The following is a 24,750-nucleotide window of genomic DNA, read 5'->3' on the forward strand; positions in this document are numbered from 1 at the left end:
CGGCTCACTGAGAAGGAGCTGGCCTTCTGCCTTATATTTAATTAGCAGATTTTTTCCTTTGAGATCAAAATGCCCTTTAAAAAATTTTCAGGTGAGAAAACCAAGGTCCAAGGACATCAAAGGTCAGCCTTGAAGTGGTTTTGTCTCTCTAGAGTGCGTCTTTTCCCATGGTGCCTCTTGTCTATTTATTTTGGAAGAAAACATGAATTCAGAGTGTCATTTGGGAAATCGGTATTATTTAAAGGTGAATTAAATATTCCCTTCTAAACTGCTCTGGGAAGAGAACAAAGGAAGTATCACATGATGGTGGTTAACACAAAGGTGTTTTTTTCCTCCTTTTTTCTTGGTGTAATGGTAAGCATGTCATGATGAAGGTGGGTTTGGTCAAGACAGCAGGACATAATCAGCCACAGTAATTTCAAGGACTTCAGAGTGAGCTGTGTGGTTAGATGGAAGTTGGTCCCCTAGAGCATCAGGCTGGAGTCAGTTCCTAATGTCACAGCACTTCAACTTCTACCTTTAGATCAGGGTGATTCTGCATGTCAAATGTTGAATTTAAATGAATGTGAAGCTCTGTTGGTGAAAACTCATTCCTCTTTGCAGACACAGCTGGGCGGCCACCAGAGAGTTTTCTGGCTAGACATGTTTTTCCCCAACATCTGTCAGCTTAGTTAAATCAGAGCTCCAAATGAACAGTGTAATACCCAAGATCATTATCTGGATTTGTGACACTCCCTCCTACTTCTCTCTGGAGATTTGGGATTCGAAATGAAAAACAACATTTGTAAGGGATCAGGAGGGGGAGGATTTTCATCTTTATTATTATTACTAACTAATAATACATTTTCATTAACATGGTTTTAATAGCATGAAACAAGAGAAATGAAACATGCCCTCTCCACATCAGCATGCTCCCCAGTGCCTTTTGCTTAAGGTACTGTATCTGCTACTCATTCAATCCAAGATAAGCCTATTAATTAAGCTTGAGTCTACAGGTGCGGTCTACACAGCTGTAATTTTCTGCTCTGAGCTAATGGAAAACTTGCAGATGGTCTAGGGGTTTAGCACGTTTTCGAATCAAAAAGTTGTGTTCTGTGCTCCAGGTAGAAGGAGAGAGTTAATCCACTAATCAAGTCAACAAATATTTATTGAGTGCCTACTTGATGCTCAGCTAGGTGCTAGTGTTGTGGGGGATACATGATGAGGAGAGCTTTCACTTTTAATGAGGAAACATGACTCACATTCAAAAGCAGCCTGGTATTGTGGACAGAACACAGCGTCTGAAATGAGGCTGACCTGGTTTGGAAATCCAGGTCCACAGCTTAAAAGTGGTATGATCTTGGAAATTTCCATTTCACATTGCAGATACCTCTTTTCTTTATATTAAAATAGGGATATTAGTACCTTTAGGGTTGTTGCAAGCATTAGCAATAACATTTGTAGCAGAACTGCTGCGTTGGAGACACACCAAAAATATTCAGAGATGCTATATCATATAGCATGTTATAATTTAGCCCTTAATAATAGTTTTATAAAGACTCAGAGGCTAGAGAGAATAGTGCCAGCCAGAATAGATGGGTAACCGTTGAGCATAACTAAGACAGCACTTGGAAATGACAGAATCCAATTCCCGGAAGGGATCTTATAGGTTAACTGGCCCAGTCAAGTCATTCTACTAGTACAGAAACAGAGACTCAAATAAGTTCACTTGTCCAGGTGACTCAATATACTGAGAGCAGGTGCTGGGTTGGACTACACATATGACCCTACTCTGGGAGGTGGTGCTATAGAGTGTGGTGGTTCCCAAGCCTGGTGGAATATCAGGGTATCTTATGATCTTTTTAAAAAATTAACTTTTAAGTGAGTCTGATTCAGGAGGCTTAGAGTGAGGCTCAGGTCTATGTCTTTTTCAGTGAGTTCCTGCCAGTAGATCAACCCACTGGTGTAGCATAAAGAGCCTTGAACTAGGAGTCTTAGTCCTTAGTCTTAGTCCTCTGTTTGGCTGTGTGACTTGGGCAAGCCAACCTTTCTACTCCTTGCTGTCTCATCTAACTCTCTAAGGGATTGCCTTGGTTGACATTCTGGTCACCACCATCTCTCATAACTACTCCATTACACCATTTCAGCTCAAACAGATTGAAGTTTGAAAAGGATTGGGCTTGGAGATAAGGAGAAGGCTAGCATTAGTGGTATAGATTAGGTGAGACTGAGTGTAGCCTGGCTGGGGAGATTTCCTATAGGGAAGGAGAGGAAGACTTTTGGTCAAGTGGATGGAGGAGGTTTTCAGTATATAGAATTCTGCGGGGTAGATATGGGTTTTAGGCATTGTTTTACAGAAGAGCACTTTCCAATGTTGTTTTTCTGGAACAGTTAGGCCTTTGAGATGCTCTGAAGGAGGTCTTGTTGTCAGAAGGTTTGGGAGATGCTACTCTCCATGTCTCTCCATGGTCTATGAGATTTGTGATGGATATTGAGGGCTCTGAGAAGTCTGATTAACCTTACTGAGTCTGGAATGGTTCAAATTTACTTTTCAATACAGCACTTAAAAAACAACAACTATTAATGAGTGTTCCAACAACTATTATTTAACATATTTGGAAAACACTTAGAAATGTCAGAATCAAATTTCCAGACATGTGACCCTTATAGAAAACAAGGAGTCATAATAAGTTCCATGCTCAGTTTTAGAGAAACTTGGGGGAAAGATCATTTGAAAGGATGCTTAAGGAGAACAGGAAATGAGCTGGAATTTCTCAGCTTAGAAAAAAGAAGCCTTATGCACTACATTTTTAGTTTTATGAATTGGTATAATGAGGGATATGATTGATTGATCTTCATATTCACTGAGCATAAAGCCAGAAGAAATGGGTTTAAAAGTCAGGCCAAGAGATTTAGAAGTAAGAAAAAGGAAATATTTCTGATAAAGGATATAAACTAGAGTAGTTGATCTAGGAAAATTACGTAATTTCCAGAATCTCATTCATTGTTAGTAATAAAATCAGGAGGATAGACTAAATACCAACTCAAGTTCCCTGTATCTTCTTGCCTATCTTTTGATATTCAGGGACCCATGTACTTACATGGGAGTCACAGAGCACCCTGCAGTCTAAACAGAGGCCCAGCAGCCTATAAACCTTAGATCTGAAGAGAACTCAACGTCTGGTCCAACTTCTTACCTAAGTAGGAGTAGTTTCTGCAGGATTCCTGCCCTGTGGCCTTCAGGAATATACTGGGAACAAGTCCAGTGCTTGGAAAATCATTACTTTTCTAGACAGCTCATTTCATTTATGGATGGCTTTAATTGTTAGAAAGGCAACCTAGTTATTTGTGTTGGAGCTGCACAAATATGCTTATTATTTTTTCCCCATGGTATAACCATTGAAATGTTTGGAGATGAATGTTGCACGTGTACTAATCTTTCTCCAAGACAAATAATCCAAGCTTTTTGGCCATTTCTTCAAACATGTGGTCTCTAGGACCTTAACCATTGTCTGTAAGTATTCCAATTTGAGAATGTGCTTATAACACTGTATCTAGAAAATAAAGAATAGGGCTGATCATTGTGAAACACACCTGGGTTATGACCGCTTTTGATCTAAGCAGAATCTTAATGCAGAGAAGCCATATGTGCAGGGCAAGTCCCTCAGAGTTCATACTCTGAGCCGTAAGACAAGTTCGGTATGTCCAGAGGGCTGGGCTGGAAGATCTGTTTGGCTTATTTACATACAGGATCAAGAGGCCACAGAAAGGAAGCCACTGTAATGTGAAAAAATGTTGATGAGCATCAGTTTGGCAGGATAATGGGCTCTTAGGAAAGGGCATCGTGGGAGGGAGTTAGGAGTTAGAAAGGGTTGAACCTATAATTTCTCTAAGTCATCAAGTGTAATAGCCAAAGCTGCTTTGTCAACAATATTAATGGGGTGAAAAGTGGGATTCAGGAGGTGTCACAGCAGCCTCTGTGACATATCTTCCCAGGAGTTACATGACCATTACTATGAATGGGAGATGAGGTGTCAAGGGGAGTCTATGTGAGGCATCCCTTTAAGGAGACTCAGTGCCTTAAAGATACACTGCTTCATGACTTACTGGGACCACCCCTCATCCCTTCAGACTTCACTAGCCTGGAAATATGGGCCAGATTTGATTCATTCGTCCTTCTTTCATATTTCCAATAAAGAATTGCATTAGCTTTTGTTTAGCAATCATGTCACATAGTTGACAAAAATACTTTTATTCCACAGGAACCACTATTAATTAAATTCTCTCACCTATTCTAGTAAGTTCTTTGAGCCAAAATGCAGAATTTTACATTTGTTCTAGCTACATTTAATTTTATTTGTATGACTTTATTGATGTTTAAATTCCTTTTAAAAGTATTTCTCTTATCTTGGTGTCATCTTCACTTTTGATAAATATAAGCCTTCAGTTTCTGCCTCGAAGCCTTGAAACATGCCCATAAGAAAGGGATCAGGGAGGGCTGGGTACAGTGGCTCAGGCCTGTAATCCCAGCACTTTGGGAGGCTGAGATGGGTGGATCATGAGGTCAGGAGTTCAAGACCAGCCTTGTCAACAAGGTGAAACCCCATCTCTACTAAAAATACGAAAATTAGCTGGGCATGGTGGTGTGTACCTGTAGTCCCAGCTACTTGGGAGGCTGAGGAAGGAGATTGCTTTAACCCAGGAGTTGGAGGTTGCAGTGAACCAAGATCACACTATTGTACTCCAGCCTGGGCGACAGAGCAAGACTCTTGTCTCAAAAAAAAAAAAAAAAGAAAGGGATCAGGGTGAGAAAGTTCTGTGGCATGGTACTAGAGACTTTCCTTGAGTAAGACATCAGCCCTTTAATCAACTCTTTGAGTGAAATGTCCAGCCAGGTATTCATTCACAGAGTAGGACTGTTTTCCAGCCTGTGTTTCATCATCTTGGCTCACAGAGTAATCAAGAAGGATTATCAAAATGGTTTACTGAAATCAAGATACATTATGCAGTAGCTTGATTGTTTCTCTTTCTAGTCGATATTAGTAGGAATTGGGGCTTGATGTGAAACTGAACGTGTACTCTACCAGACAAAGATGTTACTTCTGGGTTATATAGGACTTGCCCTTCCAGTCACAGGCATGTCCGGCAATTCATTTTGTAATAAGCTACATCTGCCTTTGACAGCATCAAGTTCAAATTATTTAAGCAGTGTACAAGGCCTTAGCTGGCTTACATTTTCGTCTTTATTTTTCTTTGTATTCTCCTCCTGCTCCAGTTTTCTTAATGGGTCACACTCTTTAAGCCACCCTGTTTCCACTTCCTGGACACTCTGCTCTCTTTACTCTGTTTCACTAGCTCTTACTCATCCTTTAGCTTAAGTCCAACTTCCTTGAGGAAGCCAATCCCAGTCTTTGAAGGCTGGATTAAATGTGCTTCCCGTGTACCCTCTTCCATATGGGGCTTACCCCTGTGACAGCACCTGCCACTCAGGTATCCTTGCCTATGGACGTTTTTTTCTACCCACTTGGTCATAAACTTCTTGACAGCAGAGACTGTGTCTGGTACTTAGCAGGTTCTCAATAAATCAATTCAAGAATTACCAGCTGTGAGATCATAGGACACTACGATCATTAGAGGACTCTGAAAGATCTCAAGGTCCTTTGTCAAAAAATGGACTATGGCTTTGAACAAGTTGTTGCCTTTGGGGTTTTAGTTACTTTATCCATGAAATGAAAATGATCTCTAAGGATCTAGGTTAATGCAAAGAGTATTAAACTGGAAGCAAGTTGCCTTGACCTGGATCCGAGGAGTGACTTGGGAAAGGCATTTAATTCATACACTTTTCTGAGTCTGTTTTTTAGATTAAGAGGCTGAGCTCTGTGTGTAGTACATGAACATGGAATAAAGTCAGAGAAAGATGGGATGCTGTTGAGTAAACTACTTTGTGCCTCAGTTTCCATATATACAATTTCTCATACTTGGTGATATGGTTTTGCTGTGTTTCCACGCAAATCCCATCTGGAATTGTAGCTCCCATAATCCCCATGTGTTGTGGAAGGGACCTGGTGGGAGGTAATTGAATCATGGGGGCAGGTTTTTCTGTGACATTCTTATGATAGTAAATCTCCCAAAACCTGATGGTTTTATAAAGGGCAAGTTGTCCTACACATGCTCTCTTGCCTGCCACCATGTAAGACGTGTCTTTGCTCCTCCTTTACCTTCCACCGTGATTGTGAGGCTTCCCCAGCCATGTGGAACTGTGAGTCCATTAAACCTCTTTTCCTTTATAAATTACCCAGTCTTGGGAATGTCTTCATAGCAGTATGGAAACAGACTAATATACTTGGTGGCATTCTAGTGAGGACTAGATGAGCTAACTCCAGTAACTGGTGAAAAGATAAAAATAGATTGAATATCCACTATATGTTAAGCACATTCATAATGTCATAGCATTTTTTCCTCTCAACAATTGATACAGTAGGTTTTACAAATCTCCATTTTGCAGAAGGAAAAAATGGCTCAAGGTCACACTGCTCGTAAATGGCAGAACTGGATTCTCGATATGACTCCAAGCCCGTGCCAGTTACATTTTACTCTGCCGCCCCTGCTTTGTTCAGCACCTGGCTTGAGACCTGACACACAGGCTCTCTGCACCACTCCAGGGCTAAGTCTGGCTCTAGGACTGGTGCTAAGATGAGGCTCCCTGGCCTGCAGGTGGAGCAAGGTCTGGCTGGAGCCTGCTGGTGCTGTTGGCATGGCTGGCTTGAAGCCCTGCTCACGCACTCTCTCTGGAGGGGGAGGAGCAGGCACAGAGGCGTCCAGGCAGCGTGCATGGTTTATAAAAAGCCATCAGGAGCACCGTCCTGGGACTGCAGTCATTTATCCGCACTTTTTCCTTGTAAAATGTTACTGACTGTTTTACACCAAGGGCAGTTTATCCTGAATGGGATGTGCAGGCATTCAATTCACCTCTACTTTTTGCCAACTCTGCTTTTTTCCCCCTTGCTTTTGAAGTTATATATGGTTCTGAGAGAGGAAGCCATTTTCTATCTGGGGGAAAAAAGAGCTGATGGCTTTAAAGAGAAACCTTCCATCATAGGAAAGAACATTTGGTTGAAGAGATAATGCCTTTGTTTTTAAAAGTGGAATCCTGCATCAGTGGCATTACATTCTTCTAAAATTGGCCCCCTCTTCCGGTCAGATGCTGAGAGTTTTACAGAGATGATTGGTATCAAGTGTACTTTCCTAGGGTAAAATAGAGGATAGATATGATCAGCTCCATTTTTCAAACAGGAAAATTGAAGCTCAAAGAGGTTAAATCTCTTGTTTAAGACCACAATGGAAGGCTGCTGGAGCAAGCAATTTGCCCCAGCTGCTAGGTTAGTGGAGGGGGTGGGGGAAGAGAAAGCCTCTTCTGAGCCAGGTGGCCCCACTGGCTCTTCCACCTCTACCCGCCAGCTGTCTCATGTACTTCTTCCCTAGTTTGTGAAACTGGTATTGTAGTGCTCAATTTGCAGATGAGACTTGAGTATCTGTGACATTAAGTAATTGGCTGAAAGTCACACTTAGTTATTGCAAAGCAGGTCTCAAACCTAAACCTTCTGAGTCCGGGCTTGTTCGCCTACCCAGACCTTCCAGCTGCCTTCATTAGTATCCGCCACTCGCCTGCCCTGGCTTTTGCAGAGAATCTAAATATAATGGATTGCTGCTGCAGAATGCCAGGATATTTTAATTTATAGAAAAGAATAATGGGGTTCAGGTGAATGCCCCCTTCTGCATATTCTCTTTGGAATGAGGCTTAGCTTTATTGTCCTTTCACTTCCCGTTAGTTCTAGCTAAAGTGATTCCATAATGACATATAAACCCAAACATGAGTAATTGATGGCAGCCTCAGGAGCTTGAGCAGGATAAAACCAGACTGACTAGAATCTCCAGGGTGAAGAATTAACATTTATTGGTTTAGTGAAATGAATTTATGTCCCAATAAAGCCAGTTATGGACTAGACAGTGATTTAATGAGGTGCCTTTTGTAAAAAGAACAAATATGAACTTCTGGGCCTGGGTTAGATTGTAACTAATATGTCACCCACCAACCAGTTTTACGGATATGTTCAGAAAAATCTATGATATTCTATTAATTCATGAAGTTTGTGTTTTAACCCATTCTGTCCAGACAGTTGAAAGTTAAAGAGGAATAGAATCAGCATCTCTGAAACTGTGAAACTGTGAAAATGTGAATGGTACATTTGTTCATCACTCTGCAAGATCAGGACTCCACGTGCTCCTGGAAGCTTGAAGAATAAAGATTAGGACAAATGCCACCATAAAAGAAAAGAAATACTGAATCTAGATATTTAAGACACCCTTTAGGTCCAAGGTGCCCTAGGTCTGCAGGAAAGGGAGGAGGGGCAGAGGAAATAAAGGTCTCTGGTACCTTGCCTGGGGTGGCACTGCAGGCACAATAGGACATTCTTGCCTGTGATCCCTTGGTCATTGGTCGGCCCATAGCTGCCATTACGAGCCACGCCAATCCCTGCCTGCCGTTGCTTTCTTTGCTTCTTTATGAAAAGAACTGAGGAATTGGTTGTCTTTGATAATAAAATGCTCAGGCTGAAAACCTCAGAGTCATCCTGGAGTCTTCACTTTCTTTTGTATCCTGTATCTAAGTTGTCAGAATATTCCATAGGCTCTACTATCAAAAGATCTCCAGAATCAGGCCACTTCTCACCCTCTCTGCCATTACCTCCCTACTTCAGACACTTCTTTGCCTGGGTAAGTTCAATAGCATCCTCATTGACCTTTCTGCTTCTGTTCCTGATTCTCCACCCAACTCCTACACATACATATATAATCTGGTCTTAACATAGCAGCCAGAGGGAGATGCTTTTGATATAAAGCCAGATCTGCCTCCGGTCTGCTTGTCTGCCAGTGGCTTCCCATTTCACACAGAGGAAAGCGATATCCTTTATAATGGCCGACAGGGCCCTACACTATCAGGCGCTCTCCCACCCACTCCCACCCTCTGACCTTAGCCCCTACTAACGCTTTCCTGGCCCATTTGGTCTTGCTGTTTCTTAAAGGCAGTGAGCACACTGACCTTAGTGTTTCTGCCTGCATCACTCTTCTAGATATACAGGTGACACACTCCTTACCAGGGGCACGTGTTTTACTCAGTCTCACCTTCTCAATTGAGTTCACTCTGACTACCCTGTATAAAACTGTAACCACCCCCCAATCTCCTAGTTATCTTGACCCCCTTATCCTGGTCTATTTTATTCAGAGCACTTATTACTTTGTAAACTGCTATCTAACTTACTGACTTATTATGTTTTTATCTGACCCCATCGTTAGTATAGAAGCTCTGCAAGGGTTCACATCTGCCTGTTTTGTTGATGGATGCAGCCCAAGAGTCTATGATGGTGCCTGGTACATAGGAAATGCTCAGTAAATATTTGTTAAATGAATGAATGAATGAACCTATGAGTAAGAAGTCTGCTGAAAGCCATCCTAAAAGAGATTTAATGCTGAGGTGAGAAGCAGGACTAATTCAATTTTATTCTCATACTCTGATCTTTTTGTAGCCTAATTTTTATTAATTGTTTTGTTTTTAACTCTGAAAAATAAGATAGATCATCAAATTGAATGGAATCTGTATTTTTCTGTCTATAAAGTTTTGAGATCTGTGGAAAAATTTTAATCAGATGAATAGGATTTTTATGGGAAAAATTATTGTTGAGTTGTATCTTATTGGATCATATTAGAAATTTTGGAATTTGAAACTAAGAGATACAGCATTAGGAAAAATGCAACCTTTTGAAATGTCACCACTGGCACTGACAAAATATTTGAGCTTGCGCTGGGTGCAGAACACTGGGAAAAAACACAAAATCCATTAAATGTGTGGCATACACATCTGTGCTGCTGTGAGGCCAGATGTTCTAGTTGTGAAAGTTTTATGTTCCCAGTACTTCTCAACAAGGATGTCAGATTTCATGCATTTAAATTAACTTTGTGGGGAGTGGCTGGCAAGTGTAAAATGTGGTCAACAGCAAATACAGCAGAAAGCAGTTTGGTTCAAGTGGAAATATCCCATAGTACTTGGAATGGTTTTAAAAATTATACTTTATTAGGCAAAACGTAGACCATGGTTGTCATCCTAATTCACATGTACATAGCATTGTGCAGCTTACAAAGCACTTGCTTATAATAGATCATCTCAAGTGCATAGTTTCTGAGAAAAAATTTGCCAAAATCATTATCTCTCCTGGCACAGTGAGTATGTAGAGTTCGGTTTTGCAGCTCGAGGCAAGTGTTCAATGTTGCCTGGGTGAAGAGAAGCCACCAGGAGGAGCCTACAGTTGTGTAGCAGGCAGCCAGCCAGCCATGCGTGGTGCTGCGATTGAGAGCATAGACTCCACAGCCAGGCTGCTGGTTTCAAAGCCCATCTTGCTTTGGTGCCTCGGTTTCATCATCTGCAAAATGGGGTTAGTAATAGATCATCTCAACTGCATAGTTATTGTAGGGCTGCTAAGATATTTAAATGTGTTTGTAAACAGAGTGTGCTTAGAACAATTCCTGGCACCTGGGAAGCCTCTCATGCACATTAGCTGCTCTTATTAGGGAACAGCGAAAGGACCCGCTTGTCCCTCACCTCTCCCACATTTTCTGGACAGAGGTCAGAGTGTTGGAAAATTTCTCCTTGGGGAGAAATATATATATATATATATTTCTTAACATTTTTGAGAGATAGAACCTTAACAAGAATCAGATGAAAATGGTGAAGTCTTTCTCTAGAACAACATGCATATTCACATGTATAGGCAATTTTGCCTATAATTTCAGGGAATTCATACATTCCTGCAGTCCAAATCAAGAATATCTAGGTTAGGATATTGTGTTTCCAGGAGGCCCAGATTAAATGACCCCTTGTTGGGCCATCAGATTAAACTGTCCATGCCTAAGACCATATTCAGAGGAGTTATGTGACCTGTCGCTGCTAGAACATGGAGCACTGGACAGGCAGACTGGAGGGCGTTCTGACATGTCCCCTGAGGGATATTCGAGAAGCAACTTGATGTCGATAGAGGAGACGCAGACAGTGGAACAGGTGTCTCCAGGGATCAGCTTTCCCAGCGTAATCCCTCTCCTGGGGCTCTTGTCCGCCCCACCTTCCAGCTGCTTAGCTCTCCGCAGAAGCCAGAGTAAATCTGATACGCTCTTCCCTTCTGCTTCCTCCCCTGCTCTCAATGTCATTTCTCCCTCGGGGCAGTGAGCTGCTGACAAGCCTGGAAAGGGAGAGAGACTTTCCAGTGAAAATGAAGATGGTCTGAGCGGATCACAGCCAGGCCCGGAGAGCGATCTGACAAAGGAGCTACACCACAGTAGCAGAGATGTGTAATTGGTTGTCAATATATGCATTTCAAAACACAGTCTTCAGGTATCCCAGCTTCCCAGGGAGATAAGAAAGAATCTTTCAGTATGAAAGCTCGTTATATCTCACGGAGAGCGTACTGGTGCTTCCCAAGGACAGAGCGAGGAGGTAGAGTCACTAGAGCTGCAGGGATTTTTTTGACGTCATCTCCCACCACAGCTGGAGAGGTCTTTAGACCTCTGTTTTGTGTCCAAATTTCCTGTTTTGCAGCTCCCCAGGTAGGGCAGGATGGTCCAATGATTGGCGTTTGGCTTGTGGAGGTAGCAGCCCCATGGTTTGGGCACAGATCTGCTCTGTGGAGGAAAATGCTGATTCTCCATGTTTTCTCTGAGGCTAAAAGAGAATAATAAAATCTTCTTTTTTCCTCTTGGGGACTTGGAGAAGATTAATTTATGCTGCCTATGAAGTGTTTTAAGCTCTGGCACAGGAAGGTGCTAAGCATTATTTCTACAGTTAGTTTCTTTAACCCATTCTGTGAAGTAGAGATTGTTATTAATCAGAGTCTCATTTATCAGAGTCTGGTGGAATGCTTTCCATTCTCCAAAATGAAATGGCTGTAGGGTGGTGGTGGTAGTAGGGGTTTGAAGATGGGAACTTCAATCAGTTTAATTAGTTTACTTCAAATGGGAGGGATTTCTGTGGTCTGTGGGTGCTGCGGAATTCACCTGAAGAAGAGAGCCAATGCTACCCAGGCTAGCGTGAGCAGGGCCCCCTCTGATGCCTCTCATCTAGGGAGTTGGGGAGGATGGAATTATGATTGAGATCCAGGCAGCCAGAAGCATCAAGATGGGAGTTTCCACATGGCTTGCAGGAAGGCAGAGAGACAGAGCTGGACACTGGACTTGGAATAGTCAGTTACCCTCCTTGGTCAGGCCAATTGCTCAGAAGTGGGCTCAGGAGTGCCTCCCAGGGTGTCCCAGCCTGGGATGAAGGCCAGTGAGGAGGGTCTTCTCATGGGTTGCTTCTGGGATGGCTTTCCATGCCTCCAGAGTGAAGGGTAATCAGATATCCATCCTGAACAGAGAACAAAGCCAGTCTTGAATCAAGAAATGTTCTTTAGTTTATTCACTTAATAAATATTTATTGGGCATCTACAATTAGTCATAGTTTTAAGTATAGGGGATGCAGCTGTGATCAAGATTGTCAAGGTCCCTGTTCCCAAGGAGCTTACCTTCTAGCAGGAAAGACAGTCAATAAGCAAATAAACAAATTCTCCTATGTATAAACACTATAATGTGAACTCTGCAAGGGCCAGCTTTTAGAAAAACCTATTTTGTTCATTGCTGTATTCCCAGCACCCAAAATAAGCCGTGATCACTAGATATTAGGTGCTTAATGAGTATTTGCTGAATAAATAATAGGAGAGATAATTTCAGATTGCAGCAAGTACAATGAAGGGAATGAATCAGAGTGTGGGTGGGAGATGGAGATGTACAAACGTGCAAGAGCTGGACGAATATAAGACGAGGTCTTGCAGGCTTTGGTAAGAGTTTGGGAAAGAGCAATGAGTTCTAAGCACCGGAAATATGCGATGAAGCTTCCATTTTACAAAGATCATCCTGACTGCTGAGGATGGGGAAGTGGAGTGATGGAAGCAGGGGAGCCAGGGAGGAAGCTGTTTTTTGGTCCAGACCAGAGATGCTGATGTCTTGTCCCAGGCAGGAAGCCAGGGAGTTGGTGGTAGGAAGTGGACCAGGTTCCAGTTGTATTCTCAGGGTAGCACCAGTGGTATTTGTTAATGGCTTGAATGTGGGGATCAGGGGAAGAGAAACGTCCAAGATGACCCCAAGGGTTTTGGCTAGAGCCAGCAGATAGATGACAGTGTTATTAACAGAGGGGTGAACATTGAAGCTTCTGAAATGCTGGCTTCAGGTGTGTAAGATTGGTCAGGGAAGGAGGGTGAAGCCCTAGAGGTCGTTTTCCTGGGATGTGTCTTGAGCACATGGATGTTTTGGCAAGCCTTGTGGAGGGGTTTGCACATGATAAGAATGAGAGAGATCAAAGCTTTAGAGTCATAGATTAAAAAAACATATTTAGATGCTAAAAGATCTTAGAAATACCAACCTGGTGGTTTTAACCGCTTTTCTCCACATTTTTTTTCTGGTTCTTTTTTTTTTTTTATACTTTAAGTTCTGGGGTATATGTACAGATCGTACAGGTTTGTTACGTGGGTATACATGCGCCATGGTGGTTTGCTGCATCCATCCCCCCGTCATCTACATTAGGTATTTCTCCTAATGCTATCCCTCCCCAATCCCCCAACCCCTTGCTATCCCTCCCCTAGTCCCCCACCCCCGACAGGCCCCAGTGTGTGCTGTTTCCCTCCCTGTGTCCATGTGTTCTCATTGTTCAACACCCACTTATGAGTGGCTTTTCTCCACTTTTAAAGGCGAGGATTTTTTTTTTTTTGAAAAGGTCTTATTCTGTTGCAGGCTGGAGTACAGTAGTGTGATTCTAGCTCACTGCAGCCTTGAACATCTGGGCTCAAGCTGCCCAAAGCACTGGGACTACAGGCATGTACCACCATACCTAAGTTTTACATTTTTTGTAGAGAGGGGGATCTTGCTGTAATATGTTCCCCAGGCTGGTCTCAAACTCCTGGCCTCCTCCTACCTTGGCCTTCCAAAGCTCTAGGATTATTGGCCTGGGCCACTGTGCCCAGCCAGGACTTTTTTTTTTTTTTTTTTTAAGCTGGAAACCCATAAGAAACCCAATATATAAGATAATTTAATTGTTCTCCTGACTGTAAATCCAAGTCTTCTGTATTTTGCCGCCCTTCTTCGTGCCTGTCCAGATGCTCTTTCAAAGGCAACAAAAATGTCTTGTTCCCACCCACTGGTGGATTGATGTTAGAAATTCCACAGGTAGAGATTAATTCCTTTGACTTAACATTTCATTCCCATAAAACACAAAGTCCTTAGGGAAAAGCACAGTAGGACATTTTTAAGCTTCATCAATTCTTTAAGACTTTAGTGAAACCAGATTTACATTCTTTCTTTGGAGTTGATGTTGATGAGTTGAGGGAAGGTTGCTAAATCGTTAAGATTTTGAGTGTGAGGACAAAGGCTGGGAAGGAGTTCCAGCAGGAGAAGGGGCTCGTTTGGTGGTCTTGCTGAGGCCTGTTGAATTTGTATTGTGTGGCCATTTTTGCCTTCTAGATTTGCCCCCTCACACCATCTTGAGGAAACTTTCAGTGCCTTACTTGCTTTGGTTCTGATAAATTTTGCTGAGACTCTCTATCCCCTTTCTCTGTTCCTGAGCAATATTTTATGTTGCTATTCATGGCAGATAATTAAAAAAGGGCCTGGCACCCCTTTCCGGTGACACACTCCTAAGGGCCAGCTAGACTGCTCCATCCTGTTATACTCCCACCTTCCAGCTGCAGAGATAAGCCAGGGGATTACTGGCAAGAACAGATAATGATTCATTTACTTGGTTAACTGTAATCCCCCACCCCAGGGACCCTTCCAGGCCCTGCCAGACGGCTTTGCACATTGTGAACTGGCGATAGATCTTCTCCTGGAAACAACTGCCAACCAGGTGGTTACCTCACACTGCTGTTACATATTCCGAGAGAAGCTGATGAAACTACAGGCATTTCCCTCAGCATATCGCACATCTACACAAAATTGTGTGCTATTCCAAGAGACCCATGGAACATTTGAAGCCTCATTTCTAGTACCTCTATAGGGGTGTCTGGAGACCAGGTTAAAAACCCCCAGAAGGAATCCAGACGCTAGAGGTCATCACTGCCTTGGAGACAGTCATTGGTGATTGCTAACAGTCACTGGTGACTACCATTATTATCCAAATCAGGCTGACACAGACCACAAAAAACTGAATAAAAAATGGGAAAGTCATTCACCTCTTCCCCGGGCTTCAGATTCCTCAACCATAAAGTTGCGATAATAATAGTTCCCTACTTAGTGCACAGGGTTATTGTGGGAAACAGATTAGTGTTAAACTGTTACATATTATTTGAGATTTAAAAACCTAAATGTTTTCAGTGGGAGGAATAGGTGAGTAACAAGTCTGTTGATTAGGACCAGGTGTAAGGTGATAGAGAATGATGAGGCCTGTGGCAAACGGAAATATGCATTTTGTAAAATTCAAAGTTTATGAAACGATGTGCAGTCTTACAAAAACATCTGAGGGTTAAATCTGGCTTTGGCTTTCAAGTTGTATATTCCTGAAAAATATAATGCAGGGCACATTATTTATTAGCTATTGTTTGAAGAGTCCAGATGGGACAACCCAGGCCTAGTTTTTATCTGCCTAGAAGACTATTAATGTAGTATAGTTTGGAGGGTCTTGTTCAGATATCACCCATTTAGGCCTCCCAGGAACAGAAATGATAACCATTAGGACTTAGAGGAGAGTAGGGTCAGAGAGTGAGGTTTAAGGGATTAATGGTTTTCATTAAGATGCAAATGTATTATCTACAGTGGAAAGCCTATTGATTCTTTTCTGGTCATTAACATCTAAGCACTTTAAGACTATAATCAAAGACCTCTGTAAACTGTAATTATACCTTTTAGCTTTAATATTGCTATCGGACTACTACTATGCATAGTATATTGGCCCTTACTAGGGACCAGGATTATATTGATGAACAAAATTTGGGCCCTGTCTTCAAAGGCATTTACAATCCATGTGAGACTGGCAGGGCCAAGGTGATGTCTTTCTGTTCACCACTCTATACTTGGGCCCCCCACAGTGCCCAGAACTTGGTGGGAACTTAATTAATGGATGGGCATAGGCATTGCCACAACCTTCTGCAAAGCATAAGTGTTGAAAGTGAGGTGTGGCAGGAACCAGAGTGAGTTCATGAGGTTAGCTCTAGAAAGGAGAAGAGACTGGGGAGATGGACACGGGTTGGGGGAAACTGGGGGTTGACAAGGAAAGATGGGTCTTGCTGAGTCTCCTTCCTTGAACCTAGCAGGTCTGGAAAGTGTGGTAGGTGGAGCTGCTAGGAGAGGAGGATGTCAAAGGAGGAGAGGGAGCTGGAAACGAGCTAGAACATGGAGCAATAGCTGGAGCAGAGCAGGTAGCAGGATGGCCTGAGAACCCAGTGGAAGCCAGGGAGGGGTGGGGGGCAGAAGTTGGCTGAGAAGGCATGGTCAGGTGGGCACTCAGCCCAGACTGCTAGCAGGCTTCTAGCCTTGGAGGACTTCCCATGAGGTCCTGCCTATAGTTGTCCTCATGAGAACATTCTTTGGGTGCCAGTCCCAGGCCTTTCCTTAATCCCAGTGTTCTCATTCTTTCCCTGGCACCTGGCAAAGTGGATTATCGCACAATCCTCTCCCAGAGTTAAGTGATAATTTTAATAACTGCAGGATTTTTTGTTGGTAATTGGCCCCTGATAACAGAGCTGTTAATTGCAGCTCTTATCGGTGCCCGTTAGAGCAAGCTGATATGCAGTGAAAACAATGCTTTCAGGTATAGCTTGGACTCTTTCCCAGGCTTGGCAACTTGACTTAGTTCAAAGTCAGAATATCCTGTTAGAATCTGGAGGTGAGGATTTAGAAGCCTGACTCATATGCTTGTGGTCAACATCAGCAGTTTTCCTGGTTCTCATAGTTTCATCTACAAGATTTTTTTTTTTGAGACGGAGTCTTGCTCTGTTGCCCAGGCTGCAGTGCCATGGTGTGATCTTGGCTCACTGCCACCTCCGCCTCCTGGGTTCAAGCAATTCTCCTGCTTCAGCCTCCTAAGTAGCTGGGATTACAGGCACTCACAACCATGCCTGGCTAAGTTTTGTATTTTTAGTTGAGATGGCATTTTACCATGTTGGACAGGCGGGTCTGGAACTCCCGAACTCAGGTGATCCACCACCTTGGCTTCCCAAAGTGCTGGGATTACAGGCATGAGCCACTGGGCCCAGCTGACCTACAACATTTTAGCCTCATCTCCTGCCATGTTAACAGTTAGTATGAGGACCCAGAGTATTTGCAGTTACTGTACATGCCTGATGTTTTCATATCTGGAAACAGCCTCTTTAATCTCTGAAAGTCTGGATTTGCTCATCTTAAAAATGGGGCAATCATCCCATATTCATAATATTGCTGTGTGAAAGGTGGTATGCTTGAAAGAGCATGGATTTGAGGGTCAGATGAACAAAGATTTAATTTCTTCTCTCCAGTTTACCACATTATTGCGTGGTCTTGGATTATTAATAATTTCTCAACTAATAAAATGCATGTAATCCTATTGATTTTATTTGGCACATCAAGGCAATCTTAGGCAATATTTTCCTCCCTTTCTTCCTCACCCATGTGTCTTGTCCTGGAAGTCTTAGTTCCCTGGTGGATATGTCATGGTGGCTTATCATGGAATCTTATGCTCTAGGCTACCTGGGCTCTGAGAATGCCTCTCCTCCAGGCCACACTCAAGCAGTTTTATCATTCTCAGACTACTATTCCTCTTTGCTGCACTGGACCACTCCTCTTGCCCTCATCCCACTGCCCCCCCCCCGCCCCGCCCTCATCCAACTCACCTGAAGAGGTTGATCTCAATTAGGTGTTGGGAGGAAAGCAATCTGTTTAGGGAATTCATTATCAATATGCTAATAAACCATCAATCCTTAACCCTTACAGGAATATTTCCCCCATGGGAATATTTGCATTTTCCAACTGAATTCCTAATCCATGGAAGAATCACCCTGGTAGAACTTCTGGCTAGAGGACAAAGGAAAGTGTAGAATTTCAGGCATTATAGAAGCGGCATTGGTGATAAAGTTGGAGAGGTAGGGTGGTGCTCAGGTTGGTCAATTATGCCTTGCTCTGAAGCACCTCAGTTCCCTGCAGTGCCTGTACCTAAAGCTATCCCTGGGCAGTGTGTGAACGAAGAACACAGCAATTCTAGATCTACATCTACAGAGAGATGCTATCTATCTGCACCCTGATACTGTTCTTCAAATATCTGAAGGATTAAGATCTGGCCTGTTGTTAAAGTTATTGTTTGGAATTTGCATGGCCCATTTTATTTTCAGAGTCCTTTTTATTCATTAATTAGTTATTCATTTATTTAATGCAGTTTTTAATTGTATGCTTATTCCATCTTGCAAAGGTGGAATTATTCAGGGGAACATTTAAAAGAAGTTAACAGTATGACAGAGCTTATAATGGTACTTTAATCTTAAATTAATATTCCTCCTGTTTTCACGTTACCAGAACAATTATCCCAAACGGTACCAGAAGTAGGAAATTATGTATTGCCCTATATATGGCATTCCCTCCCAGAGAGCATGCTATTTATCATGGCTTTTTAATCTCCTTTGTGTGCAATGGAAGATAAAACGTCTCAACAATATTTCAGTGTTTGGAGAAGATTAAAACACCCTCAAACCTTCGTGTTTGTTTCATTCACTCTCTCCGCTGCATCTAACTGGGTCAGAGTTTAGGTGGGTTCAGCAATGTGGCTGTTTATTTGGAGTTTCTGGGGACTCTCTGAAAAAGTCACATAAGCAACCCTAGCAGGAGAAACTGGACATGTGCAGGTTTCTCTCAATATTTCCTTTTTCTGGTACTTCCCCTTTTTCAGACTGGTGCTAGCTAGAGTGTGCCTGGTGACATTCATTGAGATAAGCGTAAAGAGGAAAAGCCAGCATTTAGATCCCTGGACTGGCTGGGGATTTCTTTTCTCTTAAAGAAGAGCTCCTGACTTCAGGCTGCAGCCCTTAAACTGAAGTGCTTTCTCACCTCATTTGCTTTCAGGGGAGACCTGAGAAAGATGATCTGGGCTCCTGGTGGAACAGCCTGTTAAATGTATTTGGGTTCTCCAGAGAAACAGAACCAATGGAATTTATACATGCAACACACACATACATACATACACAAGGAATTGGCTCACATAATTGTGGGTGCTGGCAAGTCCAAACAGAGCAGGTTGGAAATTCTGGTAAGAGTTGATGTTGTTGTATTGCATTGGAAGGTTGAAAACTCAGGCAGACTGTCTATGTTGCTGTCTGGGGGTAGAATTTCTTCTCTTTTCAGAAAACCTTGATCTTTGCTCTTAAGGCCTTCAACTGACCAGATAAGACCCATGCATATTATGGAGGATAGTCTGCTTTAAGTTCAACTGACTGTAAATGTTAATCACATTTTAAAAATGCCTTCACAGAAACGCCCAGATTGTGTCTGACCAAACAAATGGGCACCATGGTCTAGCCAAGTTGACACATGAAATTGACCATCGCAAAGACCAGTTGTCCTGCTGACTGTGTGTGGTGCTTTCTTCACACAACAAGCAGTGAGCTCTCAGGTGTGCCTCCCCCACCCCTGACCGTGCCTTGTGAGCTTGGTTAGTTGGCAATTTCTTCTGTCAACCAGATTCCCTCCTTTGGAGAGAAGCTGCATGTGCCCTTTGCAGGTTGACTGGGGTTTAGGGCTTTTTTTTCCCTATGTTTTTCCTTTTCTCTCTCTCTGTTTTTTTTTTTTTTGAGATGGAGCCTTGCTCCATTCCCCAGGCTAGAGTGCAGTGGTGCGATCTTGACTCACTGCAACCTCCACCTCCTGGGTTCAAGTGATTCTCTGCCTCAGCCTCCTGAGTAGCTGGGACTGCAGGTGTGCACCACCATGCCTGGCAAATTTTTTTTTTTTTTCATATTTTTTAGTAGAGATGCGAGTTTCACCATGTTGGCCAGGCTGGTCTCAAACTCCTGACCTCAGGTGATCCACCCGCCTTGGCCTCCCAAAGTGCTGGGATTACAGGCATGAGCCATCGCACGCAGCCCCTTTCCTCTTTTGGCATCACTTCCTCTCTTCCTATCCAGTTCTCCTGACCTCCCACGCAGACACACAGAGCCCTCTCTTACAACAGCTTTTAAAAAGTACACTGTTTATTTTTATTTATTTATTTATTTGAGATGGAGTCTTGCTTTGTCACCCAGGCTGGAGTGCAATGGCACTATCTCAGCTCACTGAAACCTCCGCCTCCCAGGTTTAAGTGATTCTCCTGCCTCAGCCTCCTGAGTGGCTGGGATTATAGGTGCATGCCACCATGCCTGGCTAATTTTTGTATTTTTAGTAGAGACGGGGCTTCACCATGTTAGCCAGGGTGGTCTTGAACTCCTGACCTTGTGATCTGTCCACCTCAGCCTCTCAAAGTGCTGGGATTATAGGCGTGAGCCACTGCGCCTGGCCCACTTTTCAATAAAAGTATTACACATATACAGAAAAATGCACAAACCACAAGAGCACGGCTTGATGCATTTTCACCAAATTCATTATGAGCCTTCTTATGTAACCAGCCCCAGACTGAGACGCAAAGCATCAGCACTCCCAGAAACCTCCCTCCTGTTGCTGCCCTGGTCCCCTCTCCCCAGCCTGAAGCCCCACCTCTATTCTAACTCCTGGCATCAGGCATGTGTTTTGCATTTTCTTTTGTTGAATTTTGTATAATGGGACAATACATTCTGTTTTCTTTCACTATAGCATAGTTTTGCTGGGGGAAAGACCATGCTGGAACTACTCTGAGCGACTCTATCCTCTCCTATCTGTCCTTGCAAGTGTGGCTTGTCTATTACACAGGGGACATTGTGCCAGAGACTGTGGACATACACGGTTGCCCAAGAGATGTTACAGAACAGCAACCAGAGGCTCTGTGGGGAAACTGGGAAGTGGCCCTGCCTCAGCCTGGCAGGCTCAGGACAGTTCTCCAAACAGGCTGGCTTCAGCCCCTCCTGCATCCTCTGAGGAAGCCCCTCTAAGTGAGAGCAGTCCTCCTGACTGGGCTTGTGGAAAAGCGGTGCTGTAGGTGCTCATGTGAACTTTTCCCCCTTGGCAGAGTTCCAGCTAGGTAGCTGTTACCGTTGACCCACCTATTCTCACCTTTTGGGGACTTCTTTGTTCTCTGTGAGCTGCTGGGTCCTGATAGACTAGTCGCTGATAAGCATTGTGGTTGATATCAGTTTCCCACATCGCACCCTCTTGATAAGGTGCCGTGAGCCAGTGAGCGTCTCTGTTCCAGTGGCTGCTTGTGGGGTGTGTCTTCATCTGCTTCATTGCCTTCTTTCCTCTTCCAGGCCCTAAAGAGGCTATCACCCTTGGCTTTATCCTCCATGTCCCTGTCCTTTATTACATTACTTTTGATCACAGATCTTAGTTCCTCTCAAACCTCCTACTATCCCAATGCTATCCGAGGCCCAACCTGCATTTCCACTACCAGTGGGACCATTTCTCACAGGCTTCTGGCCAATGCCTCAGACTCCTGCTCCTAAAACATCCTCTTTTCTCCTGCCATCACTGTGCCACTGTCCTTGCCCAGATCTCCCCATCCCACAAGTCTCCAGTCCTCTTTCTTCTGCCTGGAGGACCCCCATATGCTGGTTCCTCTTCCGAGGCCCCTCGCCACCACCCTCTTCATCTCCCTGTGTAGCTCTGTCTAGAGTGCTGACAGTGTTGACTGCCCTTCCTGACTCATCCCTCACCATCTCCAGATTCCCTTCCTCATCATCTGATGCTTTTTTGGGGTCAACCTTCAATTGCTACTCGGTTCCTAGGGGGCAAAGTGCCATTTGCTGCCCTGCCAACCTGAGCCCTCCAGGACGTATCTCCAGCCACTCAGCTCCGTGGAGAATCCACGATTTTCCAGGCATCCTCAGTTGCAGTTCTGCCTTTTCCATGCCTGCCACGTTTGCTGGTGCTGCTTCTGTGCGACATAGCACTTTAGAGCGGGACAGACACGGGGAATTACAGGGCTCCAGTCCCTCCCCTCACAGGGCATCCTGGTATCTCCTGCATACCACCAGTCCATTGTCTTGCAGAGCCTTTCTGGATGGATGACCCCAGCCGGAAGTGACCTTTCCCTTCCTGAACTCCACTGCACTTAACCACATGGCTCTTACTTTGTGCTAGAGTTAATTTAGCATCTGAATGTTCAACCTTCCTGTGGTAGACAGAATAGTGCCAACTCTCTCTCCTCCCTCAAGGACGTCCACATCCAAGTCCCTGGAACCTGTGGCTATGGTTTGTTACACGGCAAAGGGTAACTTAGTTGCAGATGGAATTGAGGCTGCTAATCAGTTGACTTTGAGATTAGGAGATGATCCTCAATTATCCATGTGGACTTGATATCATCACAGTGGAGGAGGGAGGCAGAATAGTCAGCGTCAGAGTGCTGTGATGTGAGAGGTGCCACCAGCCATGCTGGCTGTGAAGATGAAGGAAGGGGCCACAAGCCAAGGAATGCGAGCAGCCTCTAGTTGGAAAAGGCATCAAATGGATGCTCCTTTAGAGACTCCCTCCCTCAGTGGGAAGGAATGCATCCCTGGCAACACCTTGATTTTGGCCCATTGAGATCTGTGCCAGACTTCCGACGTCCAGAAGAACTGTAAGATTAAAAATTTGCATTGTTTTCAACCCCTAATTTTGTGGTAATTTGTTATAGCAGCAATGGGAAACTGATACAGTCTCCAGCTAGATTTTAAGCACTGAGAGAGCAGAGACATTCTTTATGTTTCTTTTTGTACCCCACAGGATGTGGCATAGTGCCTTGTATACATTAAGCACTCAGTTAATGTTTTCTCTATGGTTCTAGGAAATTCGGTAAAGACGGCAAAGCTGGCTTTCATGCCTCCTTCTGCCCTCAGAGCTCCTTAATGCCCTCCTGGGCTCCCATTCTGGTCCCTGGTCATTAATCTTTTCTGCATCATATTCCTGATTTTATTTAATCTCTGTTAATGGATGATATCTCAAGGTTGGACTCTTCCTGGGAATATTTGCATTTAAAAGGCTAGCCTTGTAGTTATAAACAGACCCATACTCAAAGGCGTTAAGGCATAGCGGTGAAACAGCTAGGTGATGATGCTGATGGTATGGTCCTAACCCTCTGGAGGACAAGGAGACAGAAGACACAGGCTCTAACCTTGGCTCCTCCACCAACATCCTGGGCGTCATTAGAGAAACCACGTAACCTTTCTGACCCTGAGAAGTGCTCAAGAAGCTCTGCTCGTCTCACAGGGTGGCCGAACCGAGCATCTCAGCCTGGGGTAGTCTTACCCCCACGTGCTGAAGAGTACGGAAAGCCGCAGGATACATGTGGTGCATCTTCCAGTTGTCTTTATTTCAAACGGTATTTTTATGTTAAAACAAACATGAGGCCTCCTGATGCTTACCGCAGGCTGTGTTCTCACACTGACTGTATGGAAAAAGGCTGTAGAGTAAACCCACCCCATGTACACCTCAGCTCAGGCCCTGTGCCTGGTCTGTACTGTGAATGGGGAAACATAGAAAAAAAAAGAGAAGAGAAAAAGAGAAAAAACAAAACAAAACAAAAATAAACATGAGTGCATTCCGGGCAAATTGCCTCACTTGCTAAATTTCTAGGCAGGTTGCCCCATCCCCGTTTCCAGAGGAGGCCTGGAGTTTCAGCCAGCAGGTCCCAGGCTGATGGCCCTGTCTTGCTTGCACTTACCCTTCTCACCAGAGGTGGCACTTCTCCCTTTATACACCCTCCCCCGACTTGTTCTCTGGGACAACCATACTTCTCCCTTTTCTTCCCCGCGGTTTAGTTCCTCATCCTCTTGCCTCGCCTCCTGTGTGATCCCTGTGTTACCTCCACCTGCTGCGGGGAGCAACGGTGCTTCCTTCCCCTTCTGCTCTGACACACCTGGCTCCTGCCACGCGGGCAGTGGAAGGGCCTGGGGAGATCATGACCATGATGGGAGTTCTGGCCTCAGCTCTGCCACCAGCCAGTTGGAAACCCTAAGCGGCTCACCTCACCTCTGTGGGGCTCCGTTCCTCGCTGTGACAGACTGGGCTGGAGTAGACAGACTTTGAAAAGGGAGCAACCAAGAATCCCGGCTCAGAACTCTCTCAGGACTCCCAACGCCCTCAGGAGGAAACCCAGCCTTCTCCTTATGGCTCACAAAACACTTTCTGGTCTGGTCAAGCTTCACGTTGGGGATTTTGTTTTCATTCACCTCTTCAAACTCTATGGTCTGGCAGAAATGAATGACTTAAAAGTCCCTGAGCATACCCTATTCTCTCTTATTCCCAGGAATGCTCCTCTGTCACTGTCACTTTCCTGACCCCTTTCCTGCCTCTCAGTCCCTTAGACTGTTACTTTTGGGGGGGCTCTGCAAAGACTTCACTTCCTGAAGCAGCCTTTCTGACCCCCACCGGGTCAGATTTGGTTGGGAGCTACTTTCTTGCAGGCCATGAACTCTAACTTGATTTGAGTGTGATTCTAATGCCCTGTTTACTTGTCTGAGTCCTCTTTACCCCATAGGTCCTATCCATTTTAGAAGGCAAGAGATGTGGTTTGTTCCTGTGGAATCCTCATGCCCAGAACTGCACTGTCCAGTAGGGTCACCCCTAGCTACAGGTGGCTATTGTGCA

The 24,750-nt window shown here is 44.1% G+C and overlaps 1 non-coding gene across 1 annotated transcript; it reads left to right on the forward strand.

The window, feature by feature from the left end:
• The first annotated feature begins 23,508 nt into the window (after positions 1-23,508).
• LOC135273894 (small nucleolar RNA SNORA51) lies at positions 23,509-23,640 on the forward strand. The gene has a single exon (XR_010341682.1). It is a non-coding gene; the product is annotated as a small nucleolar RNA SNORA51 (small nucleolar RNA).
• The last annotated feature ends 1,110 nt before the right edge of the window (positions 23,641-24,750 follow it).

The sequence above is a fragment of the Aotus nancymaae genome, unplaced genomic scaffold, assembly GCF_030222135.1.
Source record: "Aotus nancymaae isolate 86718 unplaced genomic scaffold, 86718_ANA_hifiasm-v0.15.2.pri h1tg000009l, whole genome shotgun sequence".
Lineage (NCBI taxonomy): Eukaryota > Metazoa > Chordata > Mammalia > Primates > Aotidae > Aotus > Aotus nancymaae.